Consider the following 23,103-nt stretch of genomic DNA (forward strand, 5'->3'; position numbering starts at 1 on the left):
GTGAATATCCTGAAAACCCCTGAATTGTATACTTCAAAATGATGAACTTTATGAATTACATCTCAATGAAACTATTATTAAAAAAGAAATATATCAACTGGAAAAAATGTAAGGGCATAATAACTCCAGAATTTCCCAAGTTTCTCTCTCCTCAAGTACAACACCTGCTCATCAGAAATGCAACACCAGCATCTGAACTTGGCTTATTTTTAGGCGTCTATGGTCAGGAAGCAAAGAACAAAATCAATTCTGTCTTTCTAGTCACTTCAAAGTAGGGCATCCGAGAGCAGCAGATGTTTCCATCCGAGTAGACGTGAGATACATCCCAATGGACAAACCCACATCTCCTCTGGAGCTAGCCCTTCCTCCCTGCGCTTTTACTAAAACGACAAGCTTTGCCCACGTGGGGCCTGAGCAAGTGAGTTTTCCTGCAATGCTCCTGCCCAGCTCCCAAAGTCTACAGCCTTCGATGCGGAGGCTGAGGGCTCTGAGCGAGCCCCGCCCGTCACCTGGTCCCTGCACAAAGCAACCCTGTCTATCTGCAGGAAGCTCCTCCTCTGCCCTGAAGCATCAAGGTACCAACTTCAGAAAATGTGACCCTGTGTTTTGCACATCTTTTCTCTGCCTGTACTTGGCAATCAATAGGAACCCTTCAAACAAAAGATAATACAAAAGTCTGCTTTACTACATGTTTCTGCCATTTTTCCCAGGTACGAAGAGCCAGTAAATAGAACTATAATCTTCAGCAAGAAAGAAAAGCTCTTGGTGAGCTGGTGCAGTGACAACAGAAGACTGTTTTAGCTGCATTAGAAAAAGGTTCATGAAAAGAGGCTGCACGCAGAGCTCTCTGTCCGGAGGCTGCGCCGTCAACCTGTGTGTTTTCAGGCTGCCAGCAGGTCGGAAAACCCCTGCCCACCTTCCAGAGCCCCACTCTGGGGGCTGCCTTACACTGGCATTGCCTGGGCTCCCCAAGCAGGCAAGGGTTAAAGTATTAAAGCGCTGCAGCGTTTCCCACGGTGGTTCTTCAATCACATGTTTCGTGGAAGTGGTGGCCACCTCCAGCCTCGGCTCAATCCTCCAGGTATGAAACACTGCCCTTCACAGAGCTCTGCTTACAAAGCTGCACAGATTGTGATCGGTCAGTCCCCATCCTAGGTCCCCACAAGCCTTGCTATTTTCAGTGCTGGTGCTGCAGAGAACCGGGAATCTATGCACCGGGTTTTAGCAGAAACACCTATAGTAAACATCTATCAGTTATTAACCTTTTTCTGCACTCCTACCATCTGCTGAGATGCTGGGTAGGGATGATACAAAAATGGATCTGGCATGATCCTGCTCTCAAGGAGATCAGACTTGATAGGAACTTTTATGCCCACACATTACTCTCCTGGGTGATTAAACATAAAAAACATTACCGTTTGTCACTGGAAGCAAATATGACACACCACAGCCTAGGACCAGGCTTCTTGTTTCCTAAGTCTGTGCTCCTCTGGAATCTCAATTTCATTCCAATGTAAATTTAATAAATTCACCCTTTTATAGGAACAGGGATGCTACATCAAATAACAAAGGTCTCAACTGTTTGGAATAACCTGAGAAAGCCAACCTGGTACAAAAATACGCATTAAAGAAATTATTTCACCAATTGTATGTACATCAATATATAAATGGGTCCTATTAATGAGTTATACATAAGATTATTCCTTGTTAAATTCATTCACCACACAAAGAACAGCTGGAATCACTAAAATAACCAGGCTTATAAGAAAAAACCTGGGGGAATTCCCTGGCGGTCCAGTGATTAAGACTCCGAGCTTCCACTGCAGGGGACACAGGTTCGATCCCTATTTGGGGAACAAAGATCCCGCATGCTGTGCCTCATGGCACGGCCAAAAAAAAACAAAAACAAAAGAAACAACTGGGGTTAGGGATAACCACTCAGAACGTTCAGAATTTCGTAATACATACACGCACACCCACATATATATATACGTATACATATATATATACACACACATACTGCAGGATTGCTGGGCCCTGCTGAGGTAGCACTGTGCAGATTTAGGGTGGCAGGGGACCAGGCGGAGCCCTGGAAAATGGGCTTACCCAAAAATGGGTTTTGCCAGGTGATTATGAAAGTGGGAGAAAGGGCCACATTTCAGAAAGAAGAGGATTGAAGACATAAGGGTGGCAGTGAACGCTGAAAAGAAAGTAGGGCTGACGATCCTGTGGGGATGAAGTGTTTCTGAAGACCAGGAGCGAAAGGATTAGCTGCAATGAGGACCGATAGGGATCAGGGTGGGTGCTGGATGTCGGGTGTCGGAATAACCAGGTATCACTTTGGGAACGGGCAGATGACAGAATGCTTCACAGCACTCTTTGCAAGATAAAAACTGGAAAGTGACTTAAATGTCCATCAAGAGGGCCAAGCTGAATACATAAGATGGTGTCTTTCATATAAGTGAAGAAGGAGCTGGACCTGCAGGCATTGGTATGAAGAGATGTCTAAGACATAACAGCAAATACAAAGGCGTAATACATAACCATGTGTATAATAATCCCATTCACAAACGTAAGTTTTAGTTATACACTCACACGCACAAAACTTTTCTAGAAGAATGTAGAAAAAAACAGTAATCACTTTATACTAACGGGAATTTTACTCTTCATTTTATTCCTAATTAAACTTTTTTTTTTTTTTTTTTTTTTACTTTCTACATTTATAACTCTAAGTTTTTAGCACTAAAGATTTTTGATGTAGTCTATTACCCATGAGATGCTACACATTGAGAGAAAGTAGTTATTTTTCTTTGGCCTCACACAGGATCTCATATTGCAAACTGAATTAAAATCCCACAAAAAGCCCCACTGCTTTGCATTCCGGGCTCCCTGAAGCAAATCCTTAGAGCGGAACCGGCTCTGCCATGGGCACAGGGATTAGAGTTAGTGGAGGCTCTTCCTTCTCCCTGTCTGTCTCTACACTGAGTGGACATTGAGACCCAACTGTTTATCAGCACAGACTCCAGCTCAGAGAGTGAGATCCTCCCACTTACCTACAATTCCATACACACAAGTACTCAAAAGAGATCCAAAGGCAGTCCCTCCACCTCTTCCCAATTTTTCAATTTCCAAATCAAGAACTGTCTTTTAGTTGCTGCTGGGCTTGAAAGTTCCTAATTCAAAAATGCGTGTAGTTCTACTCGGTTCAGCTTCTGTGGCCACAGTAAGTGGAGGTTTTCATATGTGCAATTTGTTTGACTCTGAGATGAATAGAGGTCTTGTCCAGCGTGTATAAAGCCATCTCTGTCTACGGGCATTGTATACTAATAGCATCGCACACTGGGGGACAGAGGGCCCCACAGCCATCCCTTTGGAGTCGTCCTGCAGTTAGTTATTTCACATTTGTCTTCTCTGGGGGAAAATAAAATACGGTCTTCAGCAATGGAGATATTTGTCAAATTATAACTATGGAACAGATTCATTGGCTCCTTAACTATCAATTAATTAAATGATTTTCAATTCTCTTGTTGTGATAAAAGTCATTTGGCTAATACCATCATCCTTCCTGATTCTAAGAAATGACTCATAAAAACGAAGCTAATTCTTAGGTTTAAACCTGCTCACAAAGAGCAGATTGATTTACCCAACTGGATACTGAATTAGGCACAGATTAAGCAGCTTGTTATATAGTAGAGGCATTACCACAGGAAAGAATGGTTTATTTAGAATGGTGAGATAAAACACACACCAACTTTAAGAACTTAGAAAATAACTCCTTTGACTATGTAGCTCTGAAAAGGAGAAAGGTAGTTCTTTATGTGCTGATAAAGAAAAATCCAAAATAAGTAGAAAAAAAGCAATATGCAGCATTTCCCACTTAAAAAGGGAGGTGAGAGGGACTGGTGTGGAAGTATATAAGAAACTGATAGCAGGTGCATCTGGTTCAGAAGATTAAAGGCCTGGGGCAGAAGGAAGAATTGCTTTGTACTGTAAAAGTTTTTATACTGTTAGACTTTTGAATTTTTAATGTGCTATATACAATTTTTATTGAGGTCAAATTCACATAACATAGAATTAACCATTTTAAAGTTAACAGTTCAGTGCATTCAGTGCACTCACAATATTGTACAAGCAGAACCTCAATCAAGTTCCAAGATATTCCCATCACCCCAAAATAGAACCCATTACCTACAGTAGTTAGCAGTTAATCTCCACTCTCACTCCAACCGGTCCCTGGCAACCAGAAATTGGCTTTCTGTCTCTATAGTTTTACCTATTCTGGGAACTTCATACAAAAAGGAATAATACAATATGTGACCCTTTGTGTCTGGGTTCTTTTGCACTTCATTATTAAAAACTAAAATTTAAATAAAATATTTCCTGGAAAAATTCCATTCAAGTCATTCACTCCGTTTTTCAAAAATATTTAAATGCCTAATATATGTAAATCCATTATATCATGTCCCATAAACGACAGAACAATGAAATTAGCCATGAAAAGATTATTCAGCTAATTATGTTCCACTTCAAAGGGCAAAAAGTTATCAGCCTACTGAAGAAAAGTTTGAACACCTACCTTATGCAGAATATCCTGCAAAGTATCATGAGTAATTTAGAAGAAAGAGAAGGTTAGATTCAAAGCTGGAAGGGAACAGAGGTTTCATTCACTTACAGGTTAAAAAGTCAAGGCCCAGACCCACAAAGTTCCCCAGCGTCACACCACAGTTCTGAGTGCCCTGGTTTCCGTTGATATCCTCTCCACTCTCACAGCCAACGCCTTCACAGGGTTTGTTATTGAACAAAGGAGAGTAAGGCAGAATAGCACATGTGGGCAGAAAACTGTGAGGGTGGAGACCTGAGGTTTCAGCTCTGACACATAAAGAGCTGTCACTCCCATCCTCACACGAAAGGGCTGGACAAACCCACAATCAGAAACTTCTTGGACCCGTCAGAAAACTGAGGGCACAAGGCAAACCAATCCCCTGAAATCTGGAGGGGTCACAGAGTCACAGCCAAGATCTGTTCACCAGAAGGAGAATCCTCTAGGCCCTAACAGATAGGATCACCTACATGGTAATTTTCATGAATTGCTAGAGGTTGAGTATGAACTAGACTGAGTGAGAAAGAAACTACGAGGGGCCACAGTCTTGAGGAGGCCCCCATGCTTTGGTGGGTTGGACCTCTAGGAATCCCACCAGGTTCTCACAGTGAAGAACCAAGATAATTCACTCCTGGTTCTAGCTTGGAGAGGGGAAGAGTAACCAATTGAAATATGCCCAGGACGGTCTACATAACACAGGCCCATTCTGCAGCCCTCACCTAACCTGAAGAACAGCAATGACCCCACTCCAGTCCTGTCTCACCCTGTCTCACCCAAGGAGGAGCAAAATAGCTAAGAAACTCTTGTGAAGAACACAGCCCAGCTACACTGTCCTGCTGAAAGACTGAGGCTTAATGTTGAGAGTATAGAATGCTCCCCTGCCTCTCAACTTACAGCCCCATTAACAGGGCACCAGTATGGTAACAGTGAATTACAGGTGAGAGGGCTGCAGGAAACGGACACTCTCTAATGATGAGTTCTTAAGAAAGTTCTTAGGAAACCCCAAAGACGTCAGGGAAGACAAAAAAGTTCACAAGGGGAATCTGAAGCCTCTGGCACCTACAGCTACAGCACACATTAAACACAGCTCAGCTCCTACCAACATTAACATAAAACCTCACCCTAAAGGCTCTCTACCTCAGTTCCTACTAACAAATACATCATGCTCAGCTATCAACAAAAAACCCACAAAGCATACCATATGCAAGAGAAATTGCAATCTGAAGAGACAGAGCAAGCATCAAGCCGAGACCCAGACATGACACAGATACTGTAATTATCACACAGGGGATTAAAATAGCTATGGTTAATACAATAAGGGTTCTTTTGGGCAGCGTAGACAAAACGCAAAGCCAATGGGTTATGTGGACTGAAAAAAAACGCACAACCTAAAAGCTGAGAATTATGTTTTATTTGGAGGATTTTCTGAGGACTTAAGCCTGGGAGACAGCCTCTCAAATCGCTCTGAGGGACTGCTCTGAAGAGGTAAGGGAGGAACCAGGATTCATAGGAGTTTTGCAACAAAAACTGGGTCTTCAGAACATTAAAAGATTACAGTTAATTAAAGAAAAAACAGACATCTCAAGTTAATGAATTTAGCGCTTTTCTATGTATGGGAAGATGTAAGAGTCTGGACTCATTGAAACCATTCCTTTGATGTGCACCTCAGCTATCTAGGGCCAGTGTCCTACTTTTCTCCACCCTAAATCCCCTCAGGGTACACAGTTGGCGGTGGCTGCAGTGGCTGATGGCTTGATGGCCACAACATCCTTTGTTTACTGATGTGGCAGGTGACATTTTTCATCCACAGTTATGTAAACATAAAGATGGAAATTTTTTTAAAGAATCAAAGGAAATGCTAGAAAACAAAATATTGTAAAGAATGAAGAATGCCTTAGTCGGGCTCATCAACAGAGTAAGCACAGCAAAGAGAAAAGTCAGTGAGATTGAAGATAGGTAAAAGAAAGTTCCCAAACTAAAATGCAAACCGAAAAGAAAGAAAGAAAGAATGAAAGAAAGAGAGAGAGAGAGAGAGAGAGAAAGAAAGGAAGGAAGGAAGGAAGGGAGGGAGGGAGGGATGGAGGAAGGAAGGAAGAAAGGAAGGAAGGAAGGAAGAGAACATCCAAGAACTGTAGGAAAATTTCAAATTTCAACAGTAGGAAAGTTCCCAAACTAAAATGCAAACAGAAATAAATAAATAAATAGATAAATAAATAAAGAACATTCAAGAACTGTAGGAAAATTTCAATATACATACTGACATATGCATATGTCAGTATATGACATATACATAATTAGAACACCAGAAAAAGAAAAAAGAGGAAAATATTTGAAGCAAGCATGGCCGAGAATTTTCCAAAATCAATTACAGACACAAAACCACAGATTCAGGAAGCTCAGAGAACATCAAATAGGAGAAATAGCGAAATATGTACTCCTAGGCATACCATACTGAGTTGCACAAATCAAATACCAAATGAAAATCTTGAAAGAAACCAGAAATGAAGGAGAAAAAACACTGTACCTATAGAGGAGCAGGTATAAGAAAGTAGATCTGACTTCTCTACAGGAGCCATACAAGCAAGAAAGTGGAGTGAACTATTTAAAATGTTGAAAGAAAGCCACTACCAAACTAAAATTCTATTTCCAGGAAAACTATCCCTCAAAAGTGAAGGAAAAATAAATACTTCTTCAGACAAGCAAAAACTGAGGGAATCTACCACAAAAAAAAATGTAAAGTTCTTTAGAGAGAAAGAAAATAAGTCAGAAACACAGATCAACATAAACACAGGGAAAGAGTTAGAGAGAAAATAAATGAAGGTAAAATATAATGTTTCATTTTTTAATTTTCTTAATTGATCTAAAAGAAAATTATTTAAAGCAGGAATAGCAACAGTGCATTGGGTGACTACAGAATATGGACAAGGGAAAAGAATGACAGTGAAGTCATAAGGGCAGGGAGAGAAGAATCAGGAATACTTGCTATAAGGCACCTTTCCTACATAGCAAGTGGTATAGTGTTATCTGAAAGTGGACTTTTAGTTTAGTAAAATATGTATATTGAATACATACATATATATATGCTATATATATATATATATATATATATATATAGCAAACTCTAGGACAACCACTGAAAAAGGTTAAAAATAAGTATAACTGATATGCCAATAGAGGAGATAAAATAGAATGATATAAAATACTCAAAACCAGAGAAGTCAGAAAAAGGGGGAGAAAAAAACAAAGAACAGATGTCATGAATAGAAAACAATTTCAACTATGGTAGGTATTAATCCAACTATATCAATAATCACTTTAAGTGTGAACGGTCTAACTGTACCAGTTAAAAGTCAGAGATTTTCAGAGTGGATAAAATAGCAAGACTCAACTAAATGTTGTCTAAAGAAACCCACTTTAAATAAAAAGACTCCGGTTAAAAATAAAGGAATGGAAAAAGACATAACATGTTAATGATAAAGAAAAGAAAGCTGGAGTAGCTATGTTAATTTCAAACAAAGCAGACTTCAGACCAAGGAAAATCATCAGGGATAAAGAAGGACACTACGTAACAATAAAGGAGTCAATTCTCCAAGAAGACATAAAAATACTAAACGTGTATGTACCTAACAACATAGTGGGAACATACAGACGCAAAAACTGACAGACCTGCAAGGAGAAACAGACAAACCCACTATTATGGTTAAGAGGCTTCCCCACTCCTTTCAGCAATGGACAGATTCAGCAAGAAATGCAGTTAGTACACAGCTGACCTGAACAGCACTAAACAATCAACTTGATTTATTTGACACATAGAATATTCCATCCAACAACAGCAGAATACACATTCTTCTAGTTCATATGGAGCACTTTAGGCCATAAAACACGTTTTAACAAATTAACAAAAACAACAAAAATCATACCGAGTATGCTTTCACATCACAATGGAATTAAATTGGGAGTCAATAACAGAAAGATAGCTGGAAAATCCCCAACTATCTGGAGATTAAACAGCACACTTCTAAATAACACATGGACCAAAGAAGAAGTCTCAAGAGAAACTAACAATATTTTGAACTGAATGAAAATTAAAATATAACTTATCAAGATGAGCAGAATGTAGCAAACACAGTGCCGACAGGGAAATTTATAGCATTAAATGCCTATATGCCAGAAGAAGAAAGATCTAAAACCAATAATCAAAGCTTCCTCTTTAGAAAACTAGAGTAAAGAGAGCAACTTAGGCCTAAAACAAGCAGAAGAAAAGACATAAAAACTGGAGCAAAAATCAATGAAATCATAAACAGAACAAAACAGAGAAAAGCAACAAAACCAAGAGCTGATTCTTTGAAAGATCAATAAAATTGATAAACATCTAGCTAGGCTAAAATTGTGATGGTTAAGATGGTACATAAAACATAAGGAGTGTGAGCTTTCAATAAGAAATGCATGTCGGACTAACCTCAGCCCATAGCCTGTATCTGCTGTGTCTACCAGCAATGCAGTGGTTTGGGGCATTTTCACTGAAAATTTAAAGCAAAACAACAATCAAAAGAGAAAAATAAGGAAAGGAAGAAATGTGGCATTATTTCATTTAGACTGTTGTCAACAGAAACAGCTGAAAAGCTAGAGAAAATAACAGCCTTGATGGGTCTAATACTTTCCATTTTTGTGGACCAGAAGGGCGGTATTGTATCCAACCGGGACGTGCTTCCCAGATGGAATTTGAGTTCATTTAGAGGCAGTATTTGTCCGAGTTCCCAGACCCCTCACCACTTCCTCACATCTCATACCTGGCTGCCTCCGTCCCTGTGGAACTCTGAAGACTTATTTGTGACTCTGCCTTTTGGATAGAGCTTAAAGGCTTTTCTTCAGGTTTTCTCACTGGCGATTTATGAAATCCTCAGAGGAGCCCCGAAAAAGAAGTAGCCCTAGTACTAGTCTCACTTTTTAGGTGGATAAAATGGGACCATTTACAGAGAGGTTAAAGGTTTTTGCGGAAGTGACCGATGGGATGTGGAGTCTGGAGGAGGATTCTGAGCCACCGGGCCTGTGGTCCTGCTCCGTTCAGCTCAGGCAGTGACCATAACCACAGGACTAGGAGGTGCCCGGACTTCACAGGCCGAGTGTCATGGTTCTGACATTAAGTGTCACTGCTGGGACGCAGGGGCATTAGCTATAAGCAAGCCTGGATGAGCCCCCTTTCGGGAAAAAGGTCAGTGTTTGTATTGCTTTATCTTGTTTAACTAACAGGAGGGGTGTCTACTAGTTTACACTCATTTCTCTTCAAGCCCTGGAAGCAGAACGTCCACTTGAGACACAGGGTTATTTGCTGAAATATATTTGTTGTATATGAAATAATAAAATTTGGGGGGGGGGAGTGCAGAATTTATAGTTAAACATTTTTAAACTGAAATAATTCCACTATAAAATTAAAAAGAACCACAATTTAAAAAATCAAAAATAGAAAAAAATGTCACAATCCTTGTGAGTTAGGATTCCCTTTCTGTAGTATATTTTCCATCTTTGTACACATATCATGCATACAATTCAGTCTCATAATTTTTTTCACTTAATGATATATTTTAAACATTTTCCCATGACCATAATCTCTAAAAATCTTACCAAATAAGAGCGGGATATTCGCTTATCCATATTTAGATGTTTGCCATTTGGGGCTATTATTAAAAACACACAAAGAAACAAATGAAGAGCATTTGGGCCTAAAGCACTTCTTTTTCTCCAGATTTAGTATCATTCCCTTGAGCAAAATTCTCCAAAGTGCAACTGTCTGAAGTAATCATGCGGTTACAAATAAAAATCATGCATTTATCCTTCAGTCATCCCTTCCCCCAGATTAGACCTAGAAATTCATTCTTCCTGCTGAGGCAACATGATTTATATTTAAATGCTCCCCGCTCTGCAGCAGAGCCCACTTCATCATATTAGCAAATGTTCCCTGTAGCTTAACTTATCTTCGGATTGTTTTTCAATTAAAAAAAATTTTAACCCAGAAATTTTTTATCTTACGACCCAAAGTATTTATTATCACATAATGGTAGTTACACTGTAACTAGACCGGTTTCTAGATAAGCAGTGTGGTATAAAGTACATACGGTCCATGGAAGGAAAGATCCACATACAATTTAAGCTAAAATGATACAAACTATATTTGCAGCTTCTAGATGATTATTTTTATTAGCAGTTCATCTAAGGGTTTTTGTCACGTGGGGTCAGTTTATAAATGTCAGTGGTTTTAAAAACTACCATATGGTAATGCTTCAGAAAAAAGAGGAAACTTTTAAACCTTCAGGCAGCATCTTAATGTCCCTTATTTATTTATGTTTTTAACGTACTGAATTGCGATAAAAGTTTAGCACACTGAAGCTGGGTGTAAAAGGCCCTGTGCTGGGAATTCAAAAATGAGTGATAGGCCTGGCCTGCCGTTTAGCGAGGAGAGTGTGACAAATAAATGGGGAAGCCTGAATCTCAGAAGGCAGAAGCATGGAGAGCAGTGCTTACCTCAGGGATGTTTTACTCCCAGAGGCCCCACCGTGAATCATGCCAAACACTAAAGAGTACCCTCATTTCAGGTTAAATATGATTTTCTATATGACTGTGTCTTAACTCTCAGCTGACTAAATGACAGTTATATTTTGTTGACATAACACGACACGGGTATTACCATCAATTTTGGCTTTTCAGGTTTTGGGCTTCTTTTCTTTTCTTGTTTTTTTTTTTAATACTTTGGAGCTAATACTTGTTTCCAGGATTTTAAAATACTCAATTTTGCAAAGCTCGCAGGCCCTAGGCACCGTGCCTGCTGTGATCGGCAGTAAAAGGACGCTGACTCAACTCCGTGTCATCCACAAAATGCCAGGGCAGTTCAGGGACAGGATGAGGGCCAAAGGGGCCACGCAGAGCTCCCGGGAACCGGCAGGAAGAGAAGCAGCTGGTGAGCCAGGACGGCCACAGGAGAAGGCAGAGTGCCGAGTCAGGAAAGCGGAGGTGAGCCTGGGATGCCGAGAAAAGCGGGTGATGTGGAGTGTGGAGGCAGAGGTATCCTGGGACGCCCTGGACCATGGCAGTGTGACCAGTGACGGCAGGGAATACAGCCAGCCAAGGACGGCAGGCCAGAGAATGGAAAGGGCAGGCGAAAGAAACACATCTCAAAGGTGCAGGGAAAAAAAGCTGGCAGCTCTGAAAGCGGGGATGCAAACAAGGCAGGCATCGTTGCCGGGAATGAGGACGACAGCTTTCCAGAGGTCAGCTAGAGAACGATGCCTGGGTGGGCAGCTGACCAGCTGGAGAAAACACTCTAGAACATCTTAGGCGAGATGTGTGGACTCAGGCCAGGCACGGGCGGCAAGATTCACCAAGAGGGGACATGTGTGGGAGAGGATTCTCTCAACCAGTCTCCATTGGGCATCTAGTGGTGGAGGACTGCTGGATGCACTTGACCTGACCCTCGACAGCGGGTAGCCAGAAGCCGATGTCCCAGGGCAAGCCAGGTGGACACTGTGAGCCACAGGGGACTCGGGAGAGAAAACCAGGAGGGCTTGCGGCTATTAACCCGAGGCCGGAAGTTGACAGTCAAGGAAGATTTCAATGATCAAGGAGCTTTGTAAAGAAAAATGTTCATCTAAGGCAAGCCCCTCCTTTTACACATTAAACATAAAAGTCCACGGACTTGCATCTGAATTGGTACTGAATGGACTCAGTGGAACGCTTGAATCTGAATAGCGAAGGCTGAAGAGGATGGGCCGAGCTGGGCAGGAATCTCAAGCATCCAGGACTAAACTCAAGAGAGAACCTTCCAGTGACAGTAAACTCGACACAACCCAGGCCCAGACCTGCTCCTGGCCGGCCCACCAGTGCCAAGTCCCCGGGTGGCCAGGTTCTAGAAGGGGGCAGGGCTAGGCTGGTCACAAGGTCTGTCAGCTGAAAAAGAAACTCACCCCTCCAAGTCCCTTCGGACCATCAGTCCAAGGAAATATCAGGAGAGCCGCATCGGTAATTTTAAATGTTCTGGTATCCACATTAAAAAAAAAAAAAAAAAATGTAAAAATAAGCAAAGGAAATTCATTTTAGTAATATATTTAACTCAATACAGCCAAACTAAAATCATTTCAACATGTAATCAACTTCAACGTTATTAATGAGACATCTTGCATTCTGTTTTTCACACTAGATCTTGGAAGCCAGATGCTTTCTACTCTCAGGGCACAGTTCACGTGGGACTGGCCACAGTTCAAGGGCTCAGCAGCCCCACGGGGCCAGTGGCTGCTGACTGGACAGCCCGGGCCTCCACCCGCACTCCCTGCTGCCTGCCCGCCTTTGGTTTGCTCCTGCTGTACCAGGAAGAGGTCCCCAAAGAGAGGCCTTATCTGTCAGGCCCCAGGACACAGCCCAAGGCCTCCAACCAGCGGCCCCCGCGGGCAGTCGAGCTGGTCCTCCTGGACAAAGGCTGGACCAGCTGCACGTGGCTGGGGACAGGGAGAAAACAAGGTCACTATCAAGGAAGCATGGCTTCAGGCCAAAGGAAAAGAATCCTAGGAGTGATTAAAGTATTAACAGATAAGAACTGTTCCCGGCCACTCTGCTATAGGAAGGGTACATTCATTGAAGGACAAACTGAAAACATTTCCTTCAGAGACTTATTCACGTTTGCACATTCCACAGCCCAGGACCTGGCTTAGCGTGAGGGCTCAACAAATATTTATTGAGCATATTAAAAAGCATGCACCTTACGTTGGAGCTATTTCACAAATAGGAGAAATGGAGAGTGAGCGGTGTTGCTACGTGGAAATTCCTATGTATCTCAAGTGGTTGTTTTTAGTGAAACTGGATTTTATAAAATTACAAAAGTTTACGAGATTGATACCTGTCCGTCCTGTTGATTACTGAACAGCACACCCTATCTTGTTCTAGAAACGCCTCACCAGTCCGTCCCCCCCAACCCCGCCCATGGCTCACCCTCACTGTCTATTCCTTAATCTGCCTTTCAACCCCCAGGACCAAAACCATGTTGCCAAGTGAATGAATGAACAAAAAGAAAGAAGGAATGACGATATTGTTTCTGGACTCGAACGTCTTTGAAGGAAAAAGACGCCTACTAAGTTCAACAAATATGTACTGGGCACCTACCATGTCCCAGGCACCGTGTGCCAGGTGTTAGAGGGATACAGAAATGAACAAGACTGGACTGATTTCCTGACCCTCATTGCACCCCAAACCACAAATATCCACGGGAGATTCAGGTGTGCTTGCACTACCCTGGCGAGACACTAAGAACATTTAAGCCACGTGCACGGTGGTCTGGACCTCATCCCATAAGGATTTTTGCCTTTCAGAGAAGATCAAGTGAGAGCAGCAAAGACATTGTACTAAATCACAGTCTAGCCACGCACCACACCGGAAGCTCTGTCCCGTCCCATCCACTCGGGGACGCTCTCCCTGCTCCCGTGGTCTCTCACGTTCCCAGCTTCTCTTACTCCCCAGAGTTGCCATCCAGCCCAGCGCAATGAGACAGAAACAGAGGCAGCCGTGGTGCTTTTGGAAAGGGTGGTTTCCATGATAAAGAAAGACAAATGGATCTGACACCAACTGCCCCACCTCTCCGGCTACCTAAACACGGATGTGAGTGCAGCCTGGAGAGCCACCTGGCCCCGGGGTCCAGGGCAAGACGGTGCAGACACAGGAGACCCTGGGTTGTCAGGGCAGCTGAACCAAGGCCAGCTACCAGCCCCTTCCGTGCCTTGTCACCGAGGACACAGGGAGTGTCGTGTTGCTGGCCAGACATTCAGTAACATACAAGGACATACGCACATGTACTGCGTGGCACTGGGAGATGTGTGTTATGGGCTGAACTGTGTCCCCAAAAGATATGCTGAACTCCTAGGTCCCAGCGTCTGGGAACATGACCTTATCAGGGTCTCTGAAGATGATCAGCAGAGCGGGTTCACCCCCAATATGACTGGTGATGAGCCATTTTGCCTCTTAGTCTATCCAGACTTCCCTAACAAAAATTCCAGACTGGGTGGCTTCTAAACAACAAACATCTATTCCTCACAGCTCTGGAGGCTGGGAGTCCAAGAACGAGGTGCCAGCAGATCTGGTGTCTGGTGAGACCCATTTCTAGTTCACAGACAGCAGTCTTCACCACGTCCTGCCACAGAGAAGGGGCGAGGGAGCTCTCTGGGGTCTATTTTATCAATACAAGGGCACTAATCCCGTTCATGAGGGCCCCACCCTCACGACCTCATCTAAACCTATCACCTTGCAAAGTCCCCATCTCCTAGCAACATCCCACTGAGGGTCAGGTTTCAACATACGAATGTGGGGAGGCACACAAAGCCTGGGTCTATAGCATCATACGTCTGCCTGAGGGAGGACAAGAGGGAAGTTAGGAAGGTCTCAATGAGCGAGACTGGGAGAAGCGGGGAGAATAAACACGGAAGCAGAGGCAATTTCTTAGGGTCCCACGAGTTGAGGGACTAAAGATCCCGTTTTTCTTCTTCTCATACATCCAGCCCACCCACCGCTCTACCTCCCACTATCTCAGGCTAATGCTTCATCAAGACATAAAGAAGAAAGAAGAAGAAGCAACTGCGATCTCAGCAGGGACAGCCAGCTCTGTCTGGTCCACACCAGCACTGGCGCTGCCTCACCCCTGCCAAGCGATTAGGAAGAAATATACAGTTTCCACCAACAAATTCGGCTCCCGAGGCGCCAGCTCTGAAAGCCTTCGGGAAGCTCTTTGTATTCCATTGTCCTAGGACTGCTATGAGCCATGCATGTGGTACCAAGAAGTACCGTGTGGCAATCAGGGTGTCAGGAAAAATCAATTTATGGGACTGTTTGTTTCTTTATGTTCTTAATGTCATAACCAACAGCCAGCCCCCCAGGGTGTCTGCAAGCCTTCCCACTTCCCAGAGCAAAGCTGCTCTGGGAACACACAGCCTACAAGATGCTCTAGAATGCAAACTGGCCTCATGCACCAAAGCAGAGGGGAAGGCACTCAAAAAATAAGACTCCTCGGGGACAGAGAACACGCCCACCACTATGGATTATCTTACATGCCCTGTAGGTACAGAACCTCTAACAGCTCCGTTCTTCCATGTGACTCGAGGGTCCCCACCACGTTCACCTGGCAAACCCTCCAGGAACCCTGACCACCTCTTTACCTAGAGCACCTCTGCCTCCCATTAGAAAGATCCAGACTCGTGAGGCTGATGGAGCCTCATCCTCAGCCCCGGGTCCCCGACATCCTCATGAACGCATCCTGCAGTGTCCTGCTCTGTGGCCTGACCTCCCCAAAGAGAAAGCATCTCTCGATTTGCTCAGATCTTCCTGGAGAACAGAATGTGAACCCTGATCCCATCTCCTTGTCGATAACCTGCCTCAGGTTCCCTTTTGAACCAGGTTTCTCTATCTTGGATTCAATCACAGAGCAAAAATTCATTTAGAGAGAGCACGATAGGCACTGAGGGAATGCAAACATGAAGAAGTTCCTACCCTCGTAGAGCTTATAATTTAGTAAAAGAAATGATAGGAGGGAAAAACAAAAGACAAGACAAAAATTCAGTGATGAACAAAGCCAACCATTAAAAAGTAGAGTTCAAAAAAAAAAAAAAAAGAAAGAAAGTTACAGCAAAATTAGATTAGAGAGGTTTAAGTGCAATTACAGGTTCTGAAAAAATGTTGCTGTGGAAACACCTGGTAGAGAAGAGGCTCCCAGCTCACAGGAGAAAGAGGAGGCTGGGGCCTGGAAGGACAGGGGCCTGGCTGGAGCCCCAGGTCTGCCATTCCGTCCTCTCTGCTCCGCGCCTGCATTTTCTCATCTGCAAGACGCCAGTGCTGGCGGAGTTGGCCTCCACGGCCCCCACGTCGATGATCCCACAGCTTTAAGAAAAAGGCAACATGTGTGTGAAACCTGGAAGGATCATTAGGAATTTGGCACGTGGAGGTGGTGGGAGAATGTTCCAGGGCCTACGTGTGGAAGCTGCGGACAGATCAGCCTGGAAAGACGGGCTGGAACCAAGTGGGAAGAATCTCGGAAGCTCGATCCAGGGGCACATGCGTGACTTAACAAACAACGGTGTCTCAGCAGGAAAGCGACAAGAGGTCAGTGGTGAGCCTGGAGGCGGACACCACTGGGAACCACAAAAATCGTCCCGGGAAAGTGAAACAGTATCTGCATGATTCTGGCCTCAGAACACCTACTGAAGAGATTGTTCTACCTTGAGGTCAAAGAGGCCCCTAATGCAGAGGTCTGCGCACTTTCCACCCATGAGCCGGGGGAGAAAGCAGCCGCTGTGCCCAGGAGGCTGCCCTTCCTGTAGGGTGTGTGGGCAAGCCTCCCCGCAGAGGGGGCCGCAAGGGGTGGCCAGCGGGGCTGTTCTGGAACGTGGGAGCGCCTGCAGACCTGCCAGCTACAGAGGACAAGCAGGGAGGGGATGCACACACCACCTGCCGCTGGCCAGGTACCACGTCCCAGATGCAGAGACAGACCGTCAAGGAACGGCCCCCTGGCTACCTGAGCGGCTAGCGGGTCAGCGGGAGTCCGAAAGGCATTCTGTTCTCCTTCGATGCAGACCGCACAGCTCACCTCCCTCCAAACCACCTTGAAACGCTGCCACCTCAACATCAAACATGCCCTGTTTCAAAGGACTGTTTGAAAACTGACCCTTTGGAGGCCAAAACATGTCCCAGGTCAACCATATCATCGGGTTCCATCTTCCGGGTCTGGAATCCCCTGCCCCACCGGCTCCGCCCGGGTTCTTGCCTGCAGGGTGGAGCCGGCAGGAGCAGGGGTGACCTCCGTCTCACTGCCGTCCTTCGCTGGGGCTCACTTCCAGCTCGGAGCGTCCCCACTGCAGGCCCGGCTGCCACCACCTGGGGAATCACAGCAGCCTTGCTCAGGTGACCCCGCAGACAGGGCGTGGTGACGCTGGGCTGTAAAAACCACCACGGCTGCTGCTGGGTTTCCTCTCATCTTCCCTGAAGCCTCTCTCCCCTACCGAGGAAACTGGGGGCGGGAAGGGAAAAGGAGGGAAGACTTCTAGGACAGAGGCTCCGACACCAAAGAACGAAAGTCCCCCGCACTGCTGGGATGGTCCAGAAGATTCCAGAAGTGAAAGCAGCGGCGTTGCACCCAGGAGCTTGGTTTGAACAGGGTTCAGAGAGAGCCGGGCCACCCTCCAGCAGGACAGGGGCTCAGCCCCACTGGGCCGGCCCGAAGTTCCCTTCCCACCCCGGGCAGTTTCTTGCTGTTCCCAGCCCCAGAATTTGACCCTGACCTTCTCATTCGCCTGGTTAACCGGGACTCATCCTTCAGGTCCTAGCCAGCACCAATGGCTCCAGCGGGCAGACTGCTCACCACGCCCCACTGCACGGTGCACACCGACCCCAGCGCTAGAACAATCTGTGACTGGCTACCTTCCGCCCCCCAGACCGTAGCCGCCTCAAGGTCACGGAAGATATCCTCTTCCATAGGACTCTGAGTTCCGTGCCAGCTTCAACATGTACCACGTACCTGGCCTCGGACGCCACACCTTCTCCTTGTCCCTCTCACCTGGGTAGGTTGGGGACAGTAGAGGTGCCTGTCCTACGGGCCAAGTGAGAACTGGGTCCGAGCACACAGAGCACTGCCTATCAGCACCTGGTGATGGAAAACGCTAAATGAACACCTACTGTTCCCTGGCTCTCCAGAGCCAAACTCCAGGAGACTATAACAGGTTGGTTGACATGCTTCTTCATGCTCCCCAGGAGCTTATTTTTCCTCTGTAACACGGCATCCAGCTTGTCTACTTGCTTCCTGGTGAAAGCCCTACTCTGCGTCTATCTATAGGCCATTCAGGAAACACAATCCGATTCAGGCTTTAGATTCCAGGAAAGAAGGAAGATGCAGACTCTCACCACCAAGGAGCCACCCTCTTCAAAGCCCATCTCTCAAATTATCATCTTTGAGAAAAGCCATTGTTCTGAAAGCAGAAATATATATAATGTTTTTTCTTGCAAAATTCTTTAAAAATGGTTGCATTGGCAATATTGATGCTCCTGGAAAAGACCTTTAAAGCAGCACATTTTTATATCTGGATCTTGGAAATCATTTAGACCAACACCTTAGTTTCACAGTTGAAGGAACTGGGGCCACACAGGGAGGTTAAGACACTTGCTCAAGGTCACAGAGCTGGGTCAGAAAGTTGTACAAGCTCTGCCTTTCAGCCCGAATCCCCAGCAGGTATGTGAACAGTTGCTTCCATTTAATTTCTTCATCTAATTAAGAAAAGGTATTCATGTGTGTCAGTAATGCAGAAACAAAGGAGAGAGGAGGCCGGTTCCAGAAACGATTGCCTCACATGACTTTTCCAGTCTTAAAGGAAAGAACCTTCAACTTAGTTCTCGGGTCTCCAAGGTAGGAAACTACCCAAGGGAATACGGAGAGGGTCCATCGTCCGTAGAAGCATTCCATTCTACTCACAGCCTCATGGCTGCCTCTGATCTTCCACACCCGCGGGATCCAGGGGAGGTCCTTATTGGCCAGATGCCCTGGAAGAGTCTGAGGGGCTCCAGACCACCAGACCCCAGGGCAGCTGACACGTCTCCATCCTCCCAGTTCTAGGGTGGAACAGGAGAAAGGACAGCAGACCGTCGGGAGAGCTGATGCCAGGCCCAGGCCAGCCATGGCCCTCTGTGTCGCTGGGGCCCCTGACCTCCCCCCTCCAGCCCACAGTGTCCTCAGTCACAGTGGGCCAGCTGGCCTGGTGATCTGTGCTGACCAGCGAGCTCTGTGATGTTCAGTCTGCGGGGACAGACTTCCCCTGTCTCTACACCAGAGAGAAAGGCTCTCAAGAAGGAGGAGAAATGTGCACAAAAGAAGGCAGTGGGGACAAATTATGAACCACAGTGGAAAAAACAGGCAACGTGGCTCCCGGCGTCTGGCCCTGCCGCCGTCTGGCCTAGCGGCACGTTCACCCGCTAAATGCCAGCAGCTTCAACTGAAGTGTGGGCAGTCCCTTCCAAGTCCCAAACCACATCGAGCCCACAAGCCAAGCCCTGAACTCAGGTGAAGACCTGGATGAGGGGATTCCACGCGATCAAAGTAAGGGCACTGGAACAGGCTTCTAAAACACAGGGATTGGAAAGTGCTCTTGCAGGTTTCAGTACCGCCATCTTCACGGCCCGTGGGCGCCCATACCATCACCCGCCAGCTGCAGCTCTGCCCCCAGCCCTTGAGTTCTCCCTTCCAGCTCCTCTTCCAAGCGTCCTGACACTTGAATCAGAGCTTCTTTAGACAAACTCCCAAACCCCAGTGGTGCTGGATCTGGAAAAGGCCCCTCCCATTAAAATTAGGTCATTTGCACCTTGTTTTCTCCTGAATCCATGCCTGACCTTTGATAAGGGGCACAGGTGGAAGCCCACGCCGGGGACTAAAGGCGACACACCCCACACTGGACAGTAAGGTGTGGTCCCCATCCTTCAACCGCGCCTTCACCACTCTAAAGCAGGGCCCAGCTCACTCTCCAAAAGCATCAATGGCGCCCACTGCCACAGGATCAAGGCCAAAGGAGGCCTGGAATTCAGAATTTCACCATCTACCCTCATCTGACCGCTCCAGGCATAATTCCTTTGCACTCTCTAAAAAATAATAAAAGCAAAAATTAAAAAGCTGCTGGAAAACTGCAGAAGACCAGGTCCCGAGTCTCAGTACCAGGAAAGGGAACACCTGGGCTGCAGGCCTGGGGGAAAGTTCGAGGGTCACACTTTGTGTTCCTTCCCCCTTCCTCCGCTGGGCAGTTCCTTCTGGCCTGGGGCCCTTCCTGCCACCTAGAACCTGCCCCTCCTTCAAGCTCTGACCCAGTACCAGGCTCCCCGCAGCTGGGCCCCCTCCCCCTGCCTCTACCTCGTGGGCACGCACCGAGCTCACAGCTCTTCAGGCAGGTAGGTGTCCGCACACCGCACTTCCCGTCTCACACTTCACTATCCGCACAGCTTATCTGCCAGCTGCCCCAGGCCAGATTCACTGGAATGTGTCCTTATCAGATCCCCAGGCCCGCTCCTAGAAAAAGGCTTTCCTCCCACAACAGCTCAAAGCAAGATGTGAGGTCCGTTTCTAGTTCAGGGACCAGAGCTCCCTCCCCCCGCAGGGCAGCAGGACCCCCTGGGGATACTCCCCTGGGGCTCCCTCACCCCGCCTGCCTTAGGCCTGGCACGAGGCCAGCACGGGATACTTGTCGAGCGAGATTTTTATTATTATTATAATTGTTCACTGGGAAGAGGGCAGGCAGAGAGAACTTCTGGAGTGCCCATCCAGAGGTCTGCCTACGGAGATCATTAGGGTGCACGAGGCACCCCTTCCTCCCCGCGACCCTGAGCCTCCAGGCTCGCAGGAGCGCCCGGAGCTGGGTGCCCAGGACGGTACGGGGAAGCTGGGCAGCCACCGCCGGAGGGTGGGGCGGGGAGACCCGCAGGGAACTTTCCGCGCGCCCCTGGGGAGGGGACGGCTTGGAGGAGCGAGGCGGGCGGCCGCGGGCACCGGGCGCCGGGATGTGCCCCGCGGAGGACGCGGCGCCGGCCCACTCTGGCCGGGCTGAACCTTCCCGACGCCCCCCCCGCCCCGCGCCCCGGCGGCTCGCCCTCGCCAGACCCCGTCCACCGCGGTGGTCCGTCCCGCGGCCCCCAACCCAGGGCCGCCACCTCGTCCGCGGGACCGGCCGGAGCGCGGGGACGCGGCGCTGCAGACCCGGCGGACCGGGAGGCGGGCGGGGTCCCGAAGGGGTCGCGGCACTGGAGCCACCGAGGGGCAGGGCCAGGGTGTCGCCCCGGGCGCGGACCGGCCCCCGCCCCTGCCCGCTGCCGGCGCCCGAGGCCGGCTCGGCACGGCCACCTCTCTCGGGCCCCTCGGCCGCGCCCGGCTCCCGCGAGGCCGACACAAAGGGGACGCGCGTCACCCACCTGGTCCCGCGCGGCAGGGGCCCCGGGGCCGCCGCTCCTGCTCGACCACGGGCGGGGCTCCGCGCGCCGCGCCTAGGTCCGCGGTCCGGGGCCGGGTGTCCGCGCTGCGTGTCCGCCGCCCCGCCCGGAGGTGCCCTTTATTCCCGCCCGCCCTCCAGCCGGGGCGCACGGCCCGCGGGGGGAGAGTGGGCGGCGGCGCCGAGTGGCACAAAGACGCGGGGAGCACAGGCTCGGCCCGAGCGCCCCCGCCCGGCGCGCAGCGCCCCCTGCCGCCCGCCCGCCCGCCGCGCCCGCCGCCGCGCCCCGCCCCGCCCTCGGCCGCGCAGGCCCGCGGGGACACCCGGTGCCCGAGGACCACCCGGACCTCACGCCGCCAAGAGGAGCACGGGGCGCGTCGTCCGGAGGCAGCCAGAAGACTGCCCCAGATGCCCATGCGCCGGGGAGAAACGATCAGCAAGACGGGAGAGAAATGGGTGACCCCAAAACACTCTTAGCCGGGTGATAGAAAGAGCACTGCCTCAGAGCAGATCGGGGCTCCCAGAACCTGGGCTTGATGCCCCGGCGTGTGGGGACCTTGAGATGAAGGCTGAGGGCCTTTCCACGCCAGCGTCACGTGAAATGTCTTTGCCTCCCACTACCTGATTGCTTGGACGGACGGAGAAGAGGAGGCAACTTGTCTGGTCCTTCCTTCTGGGGATTCCCGAGATCCAGGCACAGCAGTTTATTTCCTATTCTTGGGGTTTCTAGCTTGCTAGAGCCAAAGATCTTTGAAGGTAGAATTTTCCTGTAAGATTTCTCTTTGCCACTCCCTCTAGTAGCTGGAAGTTGCACCAGTGCTAAATTATATGTCTCAGGCATGCGTATCTGAACAAAACCTATTGGTGCCTATGAAAGAATGCCTCCTTCAATAGACAGACTCTTTTCTCCAGAAGTATGGGAAAACCCACCACCATAGCTTTCTTCAACACGAATTCTAATGCCATCACCTATGGGCCCAGTGACCTTAAGCAAGTTACTTAACTTCTCTGTGCTTTGATTTTCTTATCTGAAAAATACAGATGGTCATCGAGATCTTGGCAGGGGTTAAATACGGCAAATATGCATAGAGCAATCTCAACATAACTGGAAAATTGTAAGGATTCCATAGTCCTTAGCTGTTATTTGTCTCATTTTCCCCCAAACTACAAGACTCTTAACTATCTTGACACTGCATCATTTGCCTTCCTCTACGACATAACCATCTTTTTAAAAATAATAATCATAATCATAATAAATCTTCTCATCTACATTGAGAAGTTATTCTGGTAAACATTTTTCCTCCCCAAATATGAATGAGCACTTCTGATGTCTTTGTCTAATTCTTTGTACAAATGTCATCTTTCAAGGAAAAGGCACAATGGGAAGAATTCCAACAATACTTGGTTACTCCAGCCTCTCACCAGAAGATGAAAATGATTCTGCATAAAGGCCTGAGCGTCACAGAAAATATATTCACCCCTTCTATACACTGGTTGTGGTACCAGGAATGTACTGGTGTGATACTGCTT

The 23,103-nt window shown here is 47.3% G+C and overlaps 1 protein-coding gene across 7 annotated transcripts in view; it reads right to left on the reverse strand.

The window, feature by feature from the left end:
- RNF144A (ring finger protein 144A) overlaps nucleotides 1-22,217 on the reverse strand; it is a 112,852-nt gene extending 90,635 nt beyond the window's left edge. For 4 of the 7 annotated variants that reach the window (XM_059942282.1, XM_059942283.1, XM_059942278.1 and 1 more), the window contains exon 1: nucleotides 21,557-21,782. The gene's annotated coding sequence lies outside the window, so the exon portion shown is untranslated. Of the gene's footprint in view, nucleotides 1-12,555; nucleotides 12,626-20,519; nucleotides 20,554-21,556; nucleotides 21,783-22,194 lie in introns of those variants that run through there. The other 3 variants (XM_059942280.1, XM_059942279.1, XM_059942281.1) reach the window with 3 other exon arrangements.
- Between the last annotated feature and the right edge of the window lie 886 nt (nucleotides 22,218-23,103).

This window comes from Balaenoptera ricei, chromosome 13 (assembly GCF_028023285.1).
Source record: "Balaenoptera ricei isolate mBalRic1 chromosome 13, mBalRic1.hap2, whole genome shotgun sequence".
NCBI lineage: Eukaryota > Metazoa > Chordata > Mammalia > Artiodactyla > Balaenopteridae > Balaenoptera > Balaenoptera ricei.